Genomic DNA, 15572 nt, shown 5'->3' with positions numbered 1-15572 from the left:
AGTCTCTGATTCTTCCTCCACTTCAGATCCCTTCTGGGTTGCTTCATCTATAAACCTTCATTTAACTGCAGCTCACTTGAAGCTGATTAACATTTAAGTGAGATTTATGTGCAACAGGCCCCTGGGATAATGAAGAAGTGCTGAGCAACGTGTTTGCAATAGAAATTTATGGAAAAGGGCAAATGCCTCCTCTCTTACCACTCCCCTATCTTTGCATTCTGCGAGGAAAACAAGGAATAAAAGAAATGAAAAAGCCATTACAAAGCCCACAGCTGGTCTGAGAGCCAGCACAGGTTAACATCACATCTCCTTCAGCTGGATGAGTCTCTGTCTCCAAAGGGGTGTGCACATGCAATCAGTGGGATCTGAATGACAGCTCCTACTAAAATTTCATTCCATGTCAGCGGGGAGAGCAGCAAGGTGTTTAGTGGGAGAATGATGTTGCAAACAAAGCCATATACTCTCAAAATTTTATAACAGAAGTGCAACACTTCAATTGATACAGGATTATAAAGAAGTGCTGCATAGAAGGTAATTCAAATTTTTTAAAATATAATTTGCACACTACATCATCCACTAATAACTTTCCAGTTAAAGGAACTGTATATAAATCAGTAATCTGGACAAAAGCTAGAAAAACAAAAAAGTAGATAAGAATTACTTTGTGCAAGACTGGGTAAGACTGGTTCTGCTGAACAGTTAAAATTTTGTAGTAATTTATTTTGAAAGAATACAGAAATAGAGAAAGACATTTTAAAAAGCAATTTTGAGAGTTGAAAAGACAATGCAAGGTGCTAAGTAGAAGGGAATTAAATCTCTATTTGCTCTTTTACTCTCTTTAATTGGCAAATGGCTACAGTCATTGACTAAACCTTAGATAATCATACCTATTTAACACCTGGCTAAGCATCACTTAGCTGCTCAACCTTGGATGAATATAATCACATTAAAAGCAATTTATGCTAATGCTGTCCTGTTTGAGTAGCAGCTATAACCATTTGCCACTATTAGGCTAAACTCCTAGGAGGCATCCCAATTAAGCACAGCCTAGAAGAGTAGCACATCCTCCATTACCTTCTCACATGAAACTCATTTCTTCAAAAGACTGTAGAGGAATGTAGAATTGCATTAATCCTTTTGGTTAAAAACCCCTAACATTCTAGCCTTAAAGTATGAAATACAATTTTTTACTCTTCTCAATAAAATTGAATTGCTGCTATTTTAAAACACCTACATTAAAATGAGACACATGCAGGAAAATGTACATTTCCTTCCAGATTTATGTATTACATATTGTAACAAGAATCCTTGAACCACAAAATTATATTCTCTGGGTTTGTCTTAAAATTGATTGAAATTCATCCAGAACAGCCTAGAGGAGGTGATTTCTCTGTACTGGTGTACAGACTTCTGTGACTGCAGGGTCAGGGAACAGATACCCCAGGCTGTGGGGGAATCATCTCCTGAGCCTGTAACTTCCAGGCTTCACTTTGCTTTCCTGCAAACAGCTCACCAGGGACTATGAAAGCAGGAAACACAAAAGGGAGAGCAGCCACCTCTATTGCAGAGCAGGGTCAGAGGCACCTGGCAGGGGCTGCCATTCCCTGTCAAGGCTTGAATGTCCATGGGAGCAGAGGAGGAGAAAAGCAAGAGAAGGGAGAGGAGGCAGGTGATAAAAGCAGGTAAATATAATGCCATCAAGACCATCTTCAGGTGGGTTTTTCCATGACACAAATATTCTAGTATCATAAATGGCTGAGATGATGAGGTGCAAGAAACCCTGCAGTAATATGTATGTTAGAAATTACAGATCCTCTGCATTAACATTTCAAGCTTTTTATCCAGGCTTCTTGTTCACATAGGAGAAAGGAGAATGGCTTATGGCTGAAATAATGTTTGTGACTCTGTTCAGTTCACTTGTCTTTTTATTATGGTCCCACCAAGGAACTTGCAAAGTTAGGGAGAAAAATTCCAAAGGTAAGAAAATTATAATTAGATGAAACAAGCAGCATTCACAAACACTGCAAAATATGTTTGCAAAAGATTTATTGAGGACCTTTCAACTACCAGACAGATACCAAGTGAAACCACTGCTTCCCTTCCACCTGTTCCAAATGAAACTCATAGCCCCTTCTCCAGGTGAATATACAGCCAACACTGTGGAATCAAATCCTGGAGGAGGAAGAAAAATAACTATTCCCAAGAGTCTTTTCCTTCCCATTTCTGTTAGACAGTAGCCACATGTACTCTTCTCCCCTCAGTGATGAGAGCTGGAAGTGATGTGGGGGAGAAAGAATTTTCCCTGTGTTTCTGACAGTTGCTGGAAATCCTAAACACACATTAAAACCTTCTCTTTTTCTTCACTCCAAGTGCTTCACCTCACAGAGCTCCTCCACCTCTTCAGCTACTCTCCAGCTACACCACACTTGGCCACCATGACATTACCCTGGTGATGAATTTTGGATCCAAGCAGTTAAAATGCCCTCCCCAAAAAGAGGGAGGGAGACTTTTGGGATGCTTTTCTTATTTTAGTTTTTACACAATTTGAAAATGGATTTCAAAACATCAGTTCTGCATTTTAATAAATTCTCCTCAAATGGTCTGGCATTCACAGAGTGTAGCTTGTTTTTCTAATTCAAGCATAAAGTTTGTAGGGCAAATTATCCCCTGCTGAAAGGCTGCTTGCCTCGTTCCTTGATAATGTCACTTGCTAACTCTGAAGGAGGAGCTATGGCTACTTTGTGTGATTCTCAGAGGCTTTAATCTGGCAGCTCTAAAACTCACAGCTGCAGGGTTTTCTTTGATGTCTTATCATTGCCACAGTTCTGTGTGCTTCCAAAATTTGTTCAAACCCTCTCAGAGCTGATAGGGCTGATACGCAGCTCAGCCCTTCAGAGCCCAGCACTTCCAAGCCTGAAGCATTTGCACGACTTTCACTCCAATTTCCTTCCTGCAGCCTGATGCTTAGGCAGCTGCAAAAGCTGGTCCCAGATGGGCTTTCAGGGTCTCAGTGCTGCCTGCCACCTCCTCCTGTGCCCAGGGGACAGGAGCCCTGCCAGCCTCACTAGCATGCAAGGTGGCTCTGAGATGTTACAAAGCATTTCCCTCTCTACACCAAGGGTTTTATTCTATTCCTGCAAAGGGCCACAGGTTTGCATCAGCTGGAGTCATGGCAAAGTGCAATTCTCCAGATCCATGAGCTCTGTTAGCACAGAGACAACAGTACAGATTGTACAGCTTAAATCTATGTCCCATGTTGGTCCTCCTTCCCAGGCTCACAATCTCATGGCCTAAGCACCACCATCATGGCAGGGAGGACAGTCTGTCCCATGTGCCATGGTCACCACCAAGGGGGTGCCCTGGGAACTGATCTCCTGCAGGGCTGGCAGCCCAAGGAGCCATACAGACACCAGTGTGTCACAGGCAGCTGGGGCCTGGGGCCAGACAGGGATTGCTGCTGCTCACCCACTGCCAGACAGGCATGGCGGACTCAAAAGTCAATCAGAGGCTCAGAGCTCTGCTTGTTTTATAGATGGATTGAACAAAGACAGAACTTCTGGGACAGATCGTATGAAAAATCACTGACCACTGACCTGGTCAACAAAGATTTTTCAGGGTGTTGTGTTGGTATTTTCCTTAACTACTTCACAATAATTTTGAAATGTGCATGGGCAGGAGGGTGCCTTCCTACCCTTGTGCAGCAGTTTTCAAAGAAAAGGCACAGAAATGAGGTAGTTTGTCAAGGCCATTCTAGTTGCTGCTTTGCCCTGGAAGCATTGTAAAGTGGCGCTTTAACTCCTCACGATGGCCAGCGTGATGAATCCTGAATTCCCTCTAAGTAAATGAATGTGTTATTATGCCTGTGAACCTCTGAACAGCCTCTTTGCAGCAGATCCTGTAAATCTGACTTTGACAAATTAGTATTTAGATATTTTTGACAATGCTTCTGTCTTCCAGGTCTAATTGGAAGACATGGGCTTTTGTTTAAAAGGAATATTTAAAGATTTAATGAAGAGATACATCAAGTTGAGATGCTCAAAGCTCTATAACAGATTTAACTGAAGACAGAAGACTACAGCAGAATAGTTAATTTCTCCAGTGTGATTTGTTTTATAAGCAAGGCTTCCTAGCTCTCCTTTGTTCTTTATTATTCAGACAGAGAACACAGCAGTTGTGCACAGACACTACACACCAATCTGCTTGAAGCACACTTTTGCCAGTGCTAGGCTGGAAGGATCACTGCTCTCCACATGCATGAAACCTACATTAGACTGCAAAGCCATAATCAAGAAAGTTCAAATATTTCCCTAGGCCAAGACTGCCTGAAGAATTGATTAAAAAAAGTCAGGTCTGGAAACCATTCTCATTATATTCCACAAAGCAAACATGAGAAATGGTCTGCATCTCTAAACCACATTCCTTCCACCCAGTCCCACTTTCAAGATTTTGCAATTTAGAAGAGCAAACAAACCCCAAATCTCATCTGAGGGATGCAATTCTGTTGCTAAGAGCCTTTGGAGTGGCTGCAGCCCTTGTGCTGCAAAGCACCTGACTACAATGCCTTAGTGTCTGCGCTGCCATGAAACAGGAAGCATTGTGGAGAATTCCAAACGATCCCTTTGTACATCCAAACAAATCAAACCCACTGGGGACAACTTTTCTTCAAACTTAAAATACAGGCAAGCAACCCAGACAGACTGGAAACAAATACCAAAGTAGAAAATAAACATTTACTTTTTCAAATCTTGCTAAACTTAGCTGTGAAATCCCCTGCTCTCAGGATCATGTTTTTTCAATTTTTTAAATAAAAGCTGAGGTTTTAACACTGTCTTGCATTTCACATTCCAGAAAACATCATAATCTGAATTTAATCCCAGGACCAGAAGCAAATACTAAAACCCATTGCACTGCATGATTTTAAACTGTTCTATTATTAGAGGGTTTGGGGCCTGAGGAAAAAAAATAAACCCAAAACAACCAACAGCCAGTATCAATTGGACAATTCTGTTAACAGCAAATTGAAAAGGTGACAGATATGAATTTACTCACTTGAGTTGAGCTTCTGTTCGCTGATACAAGAAACCAATACAACATTTTTCAGTGCACGCCAGAAGGATAAACACAAAAATGGAAAAATGAAAATAATTTACCTCTCTCTGAATCCAGGGAAGCATGAAGAAACAGAAAGAGCAAGTTAGAAAGCACTCAAGCAGACAGAGCTCCAGCATATGATAAGAGAGGGTAGCTGAAAAGTGCTGCACGTGTAACATACACTGTTTGTTTGTAGCACAGCATTTCTAAGCATACAGCCACTATTTCCTCTCTACCCTTTTTTTCATTGAATCTTGTTGCTCTGAAGTTTGTATTGTAAACATGCAATGAAGCCAACAGGCATCAGCTGAATTCAGCAAGGCAGTGCAGACATATCAACGGTGGGAGGTAATAAAGCCTAAAATACCACACAGAAGTCTGGGAAGTAGTATGCAGAAAGTATAAATAGACACAGAAAGTGCATGAACCTTCCTTCTTCCAAAATAACACCTTCTACAGCAGACACTGACAAAAGAAACAAGAATAATTCTTTAGGTGGTGCAAAACCTTACACTGTTTAAACTCAAAGAGTAGAAAGCAGGTTGTGCAAACTTTACATTGTTTAAACTCAAAGAGAAGAAAGATTGTCATCAGTTTTTTTAAATGTCTTTTCCAAATGCTCATGTCCCAAGGTCACCTGGGGTACTCTGAAAGTTGCACCCTGAAGAAGTGACAGCTTGGGGAACAACCTTCCACGAGCACTGAACTGAAGCCAGGATGTATAAAAACCACACACCTTCATTTCTAAAACACTTCAGCAACCACTAACTTTGGTGTGACTTAACCAACATCCCTTTGAGAAGGCAGACAGGAGAGGCAAAAGCTTCCCTGGCTGGTGGCTGCCCCCTCCCTGCCCCCAGAGCTGCTCTGCCTGCCTCCTGAAGGCCTGGAGGAGGCTCCGGGCAGGTGCTGGCACCTCCCACAGCCTGCAGCCCTCCAGGTCATGGCAGCCACCAGGAAACCCTGCCAGGGACACGGGTTGTGCTTCTGGAGCTTGTCCTGGGAGGAAGGCTCAGCTCCCTTGTGACCATGGTCACAAGGGAGCTGAGCCTTCCTCCCAGGACAAGCTCCAGAAGCACAGGATGAAGAAGAGACGAGAATGTTGACTCTATGATCAGAAGGCTTGATTTATTATTTTATTATATATGTTACATTAAGACTATACTAAAAAGAAATAGAAAGGAAAAGGTTTCTTCAGAAGCCAGCTAAGCTAAGAATAGACAAGAATGAATAACAAAGATCTGTGTCTCAGAGCAAGAGCCAGCTCTGCCATGAGTGGTCAGGAAATCCAAACATCCACAGGAGACCAATCACAGGTCTACCTGTTGCATTCCACAGCAGCAGATAACCATTGTTTACTTTTGGTTGCTGAAACTGCAGCTTCTCACAAGGAAAAATCCTAAGAAAGGATTTTTCATGCAAGATGTCTGCGACACTCCCTGGGATATTACCACAAAGGGCTGGCTGGGCTGGGGGAGGACGTGGGCTGCTGCCTGATTCTGTGCACCTCTCCCTAAACACTGGACATCACCCTATGCAAGGCACAGTGTCTCTACAGGGAAAATGGCCATTCTCAGGAGAGCTACTTAGTCCTGCTCTCCCACTCCTGCCTCCTGCATGCACCTCACAACTTCCCTTTTCTAAGAAGGGCTTATCTCTAGTCAGCATCACAGCATGGTTCATGCACTGTGTGCAAAAATGTGGGACCCTACATCATTCCAGCTTGTAACTGACTCTTGGGGAAAAAAAGAAAAAAAAAAGAAGTGGAGTAGAAAAATCATCATGTAGCAAGTAATAAGGCTAGGATTAAAGTCAGATCACACTGAAGGGAAGGGATCCAATTCCCATTAGGCATCTCATGTCAGCAAGCTTGCAGCAATTGATCTGTTGCTTAGAAATGGCTTTGTGAATAGATCTGGAATAAACAGTAGTTTTCTAAGGCAGGTTTTAGCTAAACATGCATATGGTTCCCTAATTCATCTGTCCAAAATGGATGTGTATGCATGCAACTAGAGATTTAATTTTTTTCTCATGTGGAGATGAAGCCTCTCCTGTTGCACTTTGTACCCACTGTCCCTTGCAATAATCTCCATGTGGCTCCTTGTGACCAACAGGAATTCACTGCAACCACCTCTCCATGGACATGTCAGAGCTCCATCACAGGAGGTTTCACTTGACAGGGTGCTAGACTATTTAATTTAGGCTCCCCTTCCCATAAATGGCTGGATCAGATGGTCTTTTCACATTCCTTCCGATCTGGGTTGTTCTATGGTTCTATAAAAGTAGCCAAGTTGGAAAAAATATCTGTATTTACAAATGTAATGGACTTTCCCAGAAATTTTACAACAGAAGCATGAAACTTAGCTTTGTTGTAAAGAAGAAACACATGGTGCCCTGCTCCACTCCTGTCATACACTGAGCTGGGAGTTTCCCCTTTTCAATATCCAGGGGTGACCAGTGTGGATCTCCCCAGCCAAAACCCCACTCACTCCTTTGCTTCAGCTCCTTTCTGCTGGGCTTTGCAGAATCAGCAAGCACTTCAACTATTGCTAACATTTTCTAAAACAAAGGGTTAAAATCTCAACATTGCAAATATTGGAAGTTTTTCAAATCTAAACACCATTAATACTATATGCCAGTGTCAATATGAAAATCAGAATCAAAAAAGTAGTATCACTTTCACTTTCTGAGAAAACAGTGTTTCTAGGTAGTATGAGAAGTAAGCATTTATGATTTTCTTTGTCCATTAATCACTGACTTTATATGAAGTAGACAAACAGAGAATTCCATCTCTCAGAAAAAGCATTATACTGGAGGAACTGTCCTGTAACTTAGACACAACATACTGAGGGGAGGGCAGGAAAAGGAATGCCTTAGAGACAAAACATGACCTGCTGGAGCAAACTCTGAAAGGGAGATCTGTTAATTCCCCAATTGTTATGCAAGATACAACTGGACAGAACAATCACCACTGCAGCTGCCAGCCCAGAGAAAAGAGCACTGAAGGAAATTCAGGAAGGTGAGAGAAAAACAAGCAGCTGAGCTGCTGGACTTCCTCAGGCTTGGAGAAATGAGTGGGGCTCTGGCTGCCATGGCATGCATATGAATCAGGGGAGGCTACCTCCTGCTTCTAACCAGTTAATTACAGCTTTGCAATTAAGCCAACAACTTCTCCTAGAGTGCCTTGTAATTCATTAATCATTTTCATACAAAAGACTATTTGCCTGTATTCTCTTTACATTCTAGTAGCTCAAATATGGTTGAATAATTTACCTTTAAACTTAAATAAACAAATTTTTAAAAAACCACCCAAAGGCTAAAAAGTAGATACAGAAAGTTTCAGTTCAAGGGGCAGATTTTCTTGATTGCTCCAAGTGCCAGAAATGCTGCAAGAGCAGCTGCACAAGTGTTTCTGTTTGGTGCCCTATATATCCCTTTCCAAGCTGACTGAGGTAAAACGGGTCAAGCCAGAGCCTGCCAATAACCTGGGAAGACAATCCCCAAAAATTGTGTCAGGGCTGCTACACAGGATTTGAGATTCATTTCTGAGGGGAAAAGGCCAAGACCAAGAAGAACAGCCCATGACCTTCCATCCTGCGGAGGTGTGAGAAAGAGCAACCCCTGAGAGGACACTGCCTTCCAGGGAAGGTGCTAACAGTCTCTTCCTCCCCATCACTTCTGCCAGGCTCATTATTCCAGGTTGTTTTCTGATTAGTGCCTTTAGGGACAGAGCATTGCAGGAAGGGCACCTGCCACCCTGATCCCTGCTTTTCTCCAGAGTCCCCAAGCCCAGGGATGCAGTGGAGGCAGCAGACTTGTAGAGTGCTGTAACTGATGGGGCACTGCTTGAGTACAAGACCATTCCTTGTTTCAGTGCTAGGATTTGTACATCAGTGAGTGATGCAAGTCCTGGGGCCTGACACTGATGTGCAATGCCCACCCCACAAGCAGCAGAGTGATGGAGATTTCACTGAGAGGTGAATGAACACCCTTTGACATGGTGCTCATGAGGTGCTCATCTGCACTTCTGCCTGCAAGTTTGGGCTCACCAATCCATGGAGGGTGACAAAATGGAGTGAGCCCAGCTCAGGGCAACCAAGGCTGTAGGAGCCATGCTTGTTTAGCTTGGAGATGAGGTGGGCTTGTTTAGCCTGGGGACAAGGAAATGGGACAGGATCTAATTAATGTGTCCCACTTGCTCGTGGTAGGGTTTAAAGAAAAGAGCAAACCCAAGTCTCTTAGCCAAGTGAGTGGGTAAACCCAGAGATGTATATTCTGTGAGGCCTCTAAGAGGCTGTGCACTCTGCTCTTGGAGCCTTATAAATATCAACCTGAAGGGGCTCTGAGGTAATCCTGAACCCTGCCCAGGTGTGGGCAGGAGGCTGGTCTGGCTGACCTGCTGCAGTCTGTTCCAAGGCAACATTTTCCCCTGGCTCTGTAACAGAAGCACCTGCAAGCACAGATCTGAGATGTCTGTGCTGATGGACATGGTGATGCTGTGTTTTGCAGAGACCAACCTAAGGGACTGTCTCAGCAGGGAAGAAGGAAGCTGGCAGGGATGAAACCACATGCCCAAGAGCCTCAGCAGCTCAGGTGCCCCACACATCCAACCCTGTGGCAGGGACAGCAGGAGCTGTCCTGGGCTCCAAATACTCCACAGCTGCTACTGTTGTGTCTTCTGCTTCAACAAGGGCCACTGTAAGACTACAATGGGATGGAGAGCAAATCACACCAAAACACCTGAGAGGTTTTGGTTTTGTCACCTCCAAAAAGGTATTTAAGGGTCAAGGTGATGTTCTCATGCTTGGATGATGTTTTAGTGTGGCACTGCACTGCACATAAGTCTGGAAAATGTTAGGAGTTTAATCCCCTGTACCTGGCAGAGGTCTGCAGCCCAAGCATTTGTGACTGATGCATTCAGCTAACTTGTAAAGACAGGTTAACACTCCACACCTCTTCATTCCTGTAGCTTCCCCTGGAGTCTGGCATACTGCAACTTCCTCAGCTGTCTTTTTTAAGCAGATCAGGAAAAAAAAAAAAAAGGGCTGCCACTACCATGTATTAACTATACCATAATGAGCTACAAAAGCCTGCCCTGCAACTTCCATGGTCCTTCAACATTTTCATATGGGACTACACAGACCAGCAGCAGCCCTGACCATCTCTCTTCCTAACAGATAACAACCAGTTGAAATGCCTTTGCTGTCAATTACCATACAGTTTTAATGGAGTAAAACATATTTAACTTGATTAAAAATTACAGTCCATTGCATGAGCCTTTCATCTTTATTTACAGTTACAAGTATTTGTCTGAGCACATCTTCTGAGGCACAGAAGAGGTCCTATTCTGGTTTTCTAATTTGTAATTACAAAGTCTAGGAGCACTTAATGCAACAAAATCCCTACGTAAAATGTAGTTACACCTCAATAACACAACATGAAAAAATAAAGGAAACAACCTTAATTTCTGTGCATTTGAAAGCCTCCTGGTGCTTAGAGAATGATTATGTCTTTCACTTTTGTATGCCACGAGGAAAATAGTTTCTTTTAATGAAAGGAAAATAGCCGTGGTTTGTGATTTTTATAAGACTTTGGTACAGTTTTTTGTTTATTTTGTTTTGTTTGTTTGTGTATGGGTTTTTGCTTTTTGTTTTAGTTTGTTTGTTATTTGGTTTTGGTTGTCTTTTTTTTAAGTAGTCCTTAAGCCTTTTGTCTCCCAACAAGTATGGAAATTGCAGACTATTCCAGCAGACTGGTCTTGAGTTTCTGGGTCCCTGCCATCACCAGGATGGAGACTGAGTAGAATTACAACTAATGCTTTCTGCATGAATCCCCTGTTATTGTGGGCCAGATTGTGCCATCAATTTTTAAGCAATTCTCCACTGGTAGCAAAGAAGAGCTCTGCTTAAAAATTGATGGCTTGATCTGGCATTCTGTTGCTAATTATATATTATGAAGCCTACTATGACCTAATCAGATTCTATTTTTAAAATAAAAAAAAAATAGGCACCCTGACAAATCCACTTTTTCTAAAGACTAAATTTTACTCTTAAAACCAGAAGAGTTTGTTTTTCAGTACAAACTTTCTGAATCAGTAAGCTCCACTTACTGGGCTTTTGTTATTTTGTCAGGTATCAATGTGACATCTAGCTATGAAACTATGAAAGTTTCATAGTTTGGTATCTGACAGCCAGGCTTGGTTCCTTGTTATTCTTAAGTCCTCTCTATGAATAAGCAACCTCAGGTCATTTTGCCATTCCTTCAGGGTTTCCCTCATCTTCACACACTCAGTGACTGAAAACCTGAGATTAAAGAGTGGGTGCACTTAGAGCACCCTGGAGCACATGGCCAACCCAGGTGCCTCCTCTCCTGATGTACACCAGAGACATCTTCCATAATACACTGCAGATCATTTCCCTCTCATGAGGACATGTTGGCTTCTTAGGGAAAACAAACACATTTCTGGAAGCACAAGAAGAATGTCGAACAGCAGGCCACCTTTCTCCCAGATCACTGGAGCACCATAGATCACCAATAAAAGTTCTGGGACATGCCAGTTATTTTCTAATAGGTGGAAATGAAACAGAACACTTTTTACTGACTTGATATCCCTGATTTTTATAACTTTTAAATTTCAGAGCTGACCTATATTAACTTGATCAAGAGAATAAGGCTATCACAGCAAATTTAAGCTTGACAGTGCAGTTGAATCAATAGTAGCACTCTAATATCAACCCTACAGAACTTTGTCCACTGTAACAGTTTTACTTCATGTCATGAAATACAGGAAACTGTGAATGATGAATCAGAAAGCCTTGCTGAATTCCCAACAGACTGCAACAATACAAGAAATACCACAGACCTTCAATACACACCTTGATTATCTAAAATACAAATTCAAATGGTTTGTTCTCCATCTACAACTGACCTATGTTTAAAATTTTTTCATAGAAAGGGTTTATGTATATACACCCACTTGTTGTAAAAGGGAAAACTAACCAGTACTTAAAAAAAGAAAAACTAAAACTAAAGAAAACCAACCAACCAAAAAAAAAAAAAAACCAAACAAAAAAACAAAACAAAAACAAACAAACAAACAAAAAACTTAAAAAAATATAACTAGTATTACATAAGAAAACCCCACTATCTTTCCCTTTCTCTCTTTTAAATTCTTATGAAAACAAATAGGTCACTTTTTACTGAGAAATGCTCCAGGGCTAAATAATGTTCTTTTCCTCACTCACAAGTTGTTATAATTACATTAACCACAAAGCAACAGCTACAAGGACGTAATTAAAGCCATAGTTTTAAAAGATGAAACAGATCATGTAGCCCCCTCATAGACTCAGCTATCCTTTAAGAAAGCAAAAATTACTGCACAGAACAGGGAGAGCAATGAGGCTCCATAACATGCAAGAAACCTAATTGAAGAGTGAAGCTGCTGAGTTTAAAGAAAAAGATAAATGTGCTTGTCTCTCTTCCTTCCCCATGCACCCAGTATAATAAGGATTCAAAGCTATATATCAATTAACAAATCAATGAAATTTCTCCTGCTGCAATTTCTTTATAAATTCACATAGGATTAAGCAAGCACAGAGACCTCAAGGCAATAGATTACATTTAATCATGAAGTTTCCTCTTCTGTCAAAAGAGCTGCTAACCATTTCACTTCAGCTAAATATATTTAACATGCATGTATACCCACATAGAGTGGAATACTTTTGCCATTAAAGATGTTCATGGCTTTTGAAGATTTACACAGATTGTTCAATTTTCATTGTCAATTATGGGCTGAGAAAAGAAAGCCCAGACTGTCTAGCATGAAGTTAGCTGGGAATTAGCCATAAATAATTATACAGGTGGTGTATGTTGGGAATGAAAACACACAGAGCTTTCTTCGCTTTAGCAAACGAGATCTCTGCTGTTCTTAACTACAGCATCTTTTCATCCATTAACAGGAAAAACAAATCATCAGCCTCTACAGAATCAGGCTGGTCAGTATGCAGTCAGTAAGCACAGTCAGTTTAGGAACATGTAATTCTGGGCTGAACACAGTCCCCCAAACCTATTAATCATCAAGATCCATAGTTAGCTTACTGCTCAAATGAGGAACATCTGAAGGGATAAAGGAGAGGGAGAACAGCATCCAACACTTACCGCTCAGCACACAGTCCAGCATTTCTGCTACAGTGCTCTCCTGAAGCTTGGTAAGTGTCAGCTCAGGAGAAAAGAAATCTGACTTGCCTTTGTCACACTAGGAGCTGTAATTTGCCTTGCAGGCATCCACACAGTAGCTTTAGACTAATAGACCAGAGCTTTGAAAATACAGCTCAAGACAAAGGCTACACTAATGCAAAACTGTTGTCTGGGGGGGCGGAAGGGGGAAGGGCTGAGCTTCTCTCCTTGTCACTTTTTAAGTTTCTTACCTTTTCGTTGCAGCTAAGAGGAATTAAATGCCAAGCACGTCATACAGAACCCCCAAGTCAATAATCCCCATCTCCGGTAGTTGTATTTAGGCATCCGACGGTGCAGCGCACTTGATGCAGCCGCGTGTTTGCACTTCAGCGGCGGGGGCCGAGCACCCCGAGAACAGCGGCTCATTCATTTTGCAGGGCACTGGGGCACACCATGGCAGCTCCCACTCGCCCGGGCTGCGCCCGCTCCGTGTGCCGGCTCCAGCTGCCGGGAGTGGGTGCTTCTCCCTGGAACCCGGCTCCACCAGGGGTGTGTCTGTTCCTCCCCTGCCATCCCCTCTGCCGCTCCCTGCCCCGCAGCAGGGCTCCCTCCTCGCTGCTACGCATTGTGTTTCTGGCCAGTAAACTCCAAAGATTAATCTTTTGTGACACGAGTAATCTTTTGGGGAAAGCTGAAGTGCACAGGGAGTCTGCCCCTCTCAATCTTGCAAAACCTCTGCAAAGCATTCAAAACGTAGCTCTGTACTGAATGCAACAGAGAAAGAAAGTCTCCTTAAAAAGGCAACAAAGATTTACAGCTAAATCAAAAAATTCAGACACAAGTAACAACTACATTTACTTCAATGAAATTACATCTGCTTATGCTGGAAATGAGATTTTTCCTTGAGCTGTAAAAACAAACACATCAAATAATTTGATTTTCCAGAACTGGCACATGCAGTAATAGTAAATCCAATTTAGAGGTGTTGCTTGCACTAAAGGTTCCTGGAGCACTAGTTTTTATCAAAACTCCCCATTAAATGTGCTCAATCAGCAACAAAGAGCTGCTTCTGGCAGGGACTGCATTTAAAATGTATCAGAGCTTAAACCCCATTCCAGGTTATTCAGCTTTCACAGCTACCTGCAGCACTGCACATCACTTCTCAGTGCAGGGGGAAGGCAAACTCTGACCAAGGAACAACCCCAAGTTTGCAAGGACACGGGTCACCACCCTGCAAGTCACTCTTCTCCATCCGAGGGAACTCCTCCCTCAAATGTGCCAGCAGAGCTGTCTGTGGGATCACACCTGTGGTCTCCCAAGAAAAGGAGCCAACATGAAAATGCCCTCCAACAACTCTCTTTAAATTATCTGAGCCCAGTCTGAGTGAAAGTAAAGTAAGGAACATGACCATGGACATCTCGACCAGCAGAGCTGAGAGGATGAAAAGCAGTTAAGGACACTTTGCTGGCAGTCACTTCTTTCAGATGCTTAAGGAGCAGGATGTTTTTTTCACCACCTAAATACACCCTCAGAGCCTAGTGGGATGGATTCCTTCCTTCCTTTCCTCCAGCTTATCACCAACAAAGTCTGGCAGGACCAGTTATGCTCAAGCAACAACCTGTGCCTTCCCAAAAGCTTTCCACTGATTTCCAGGGAGTAACAGGAGGGAATTTAATAAACAAATCTGTTGATGCTGCCTAAGATAAAACAGTTCCAGCTCCTCCCTGGATGTGCTGAATGCCCAGTGCTAAGAAGAAATCAAAGCCATGGAATGATTTTTGCATACCAAGGAACTTCTCAAAAGTCTTGACACAAGTGTGGAATTCACATGTGGGGAAAGAAAGGGGCATTTTATGGACAAACGAAGTGGCACCTGAAACTGGCTAATGGGCTAAAATATAAACATATTACATTTATAATCCAGGTTCCAATATGCATTCATTGTAATTTCTTTACATTTGAAAATGAGGACCGAAATGATTTTATAACTATTAACTATTACAACAACCCTCTTCATTGCTGCTGTCCTCTTTCAGTCTTGGTAAGGAGAATACAAGAGGGTATGGTAGCCTTCCAGCTGGCCAAACAACAGCACTCACGAAAACAATGTCAGACTTCTACTTAAAAGGCTTCTAAGGAGAGAAGCCAGATTTTGCCATTTTAATATGCTGGAACAGTTTGTGGGAGACAACTGCTCTTCTCTGATCATCCTTCAGTATGAAGAGAGAAAAAGAGATTCAGCAAAACTTTATAAACCTGTAAAAAAAGTATAATTAAAACTAAATCTCAGTTTTCAAGTTATTAGT

General features: G+C 42.2%; 1 protein-coding gene across 15 annotated transcripts in view; it reads right to left on the bottom strand.

Annotated features, from left to right (window-relative positions):
- The window catches only part of APBB2 (amyloid beta precursor protein binding family B member 2), a 164377-nt gene that overhangs the window by 11138 nt on the left and 137667 nt on the right, over positions 1-15572 (bottom strand). Inside the window, exon 1 of one of the 15 annotated variants that reach the window (XM_071432497.1) lies at positions 13518-13824. The exons of 12 other annotated variants lie outside the window; for them this stretch is intronic. The gene's annotated coding sequence lies outside the window, so the exon portion shown is untranslated. Of the gene's footprint in view, positions 1-5150; positions 5495-13248; positions 13397-13517; positions 13825-15572 lie in introns of those variants that run through there. 2 more of the 15 variants (XM_071432499.1, XM_071432500.1) reach the window with 2 other exon arrangements.

Source organism: Agelaius tricolor, unplaced genomic scaffold, assembly GCF_023055355.1.
Source record: "Agelaius tricolor isolate 1412-34295 unplaced genomic scaffold, bAgeTri1.0.p SCAF_8, whole genome shotgun sequence".
Lineage (NCBI taxonomy): Eukaryota > Metazoa > Chordata > Aves > Passeriformes > Icteridae > Agelaius > Agelaius tricolor.
Note: the sequence above shows the minus strand (reverse complement) of the source record. Positions and strands in the feature narration are given on the sequence as shown.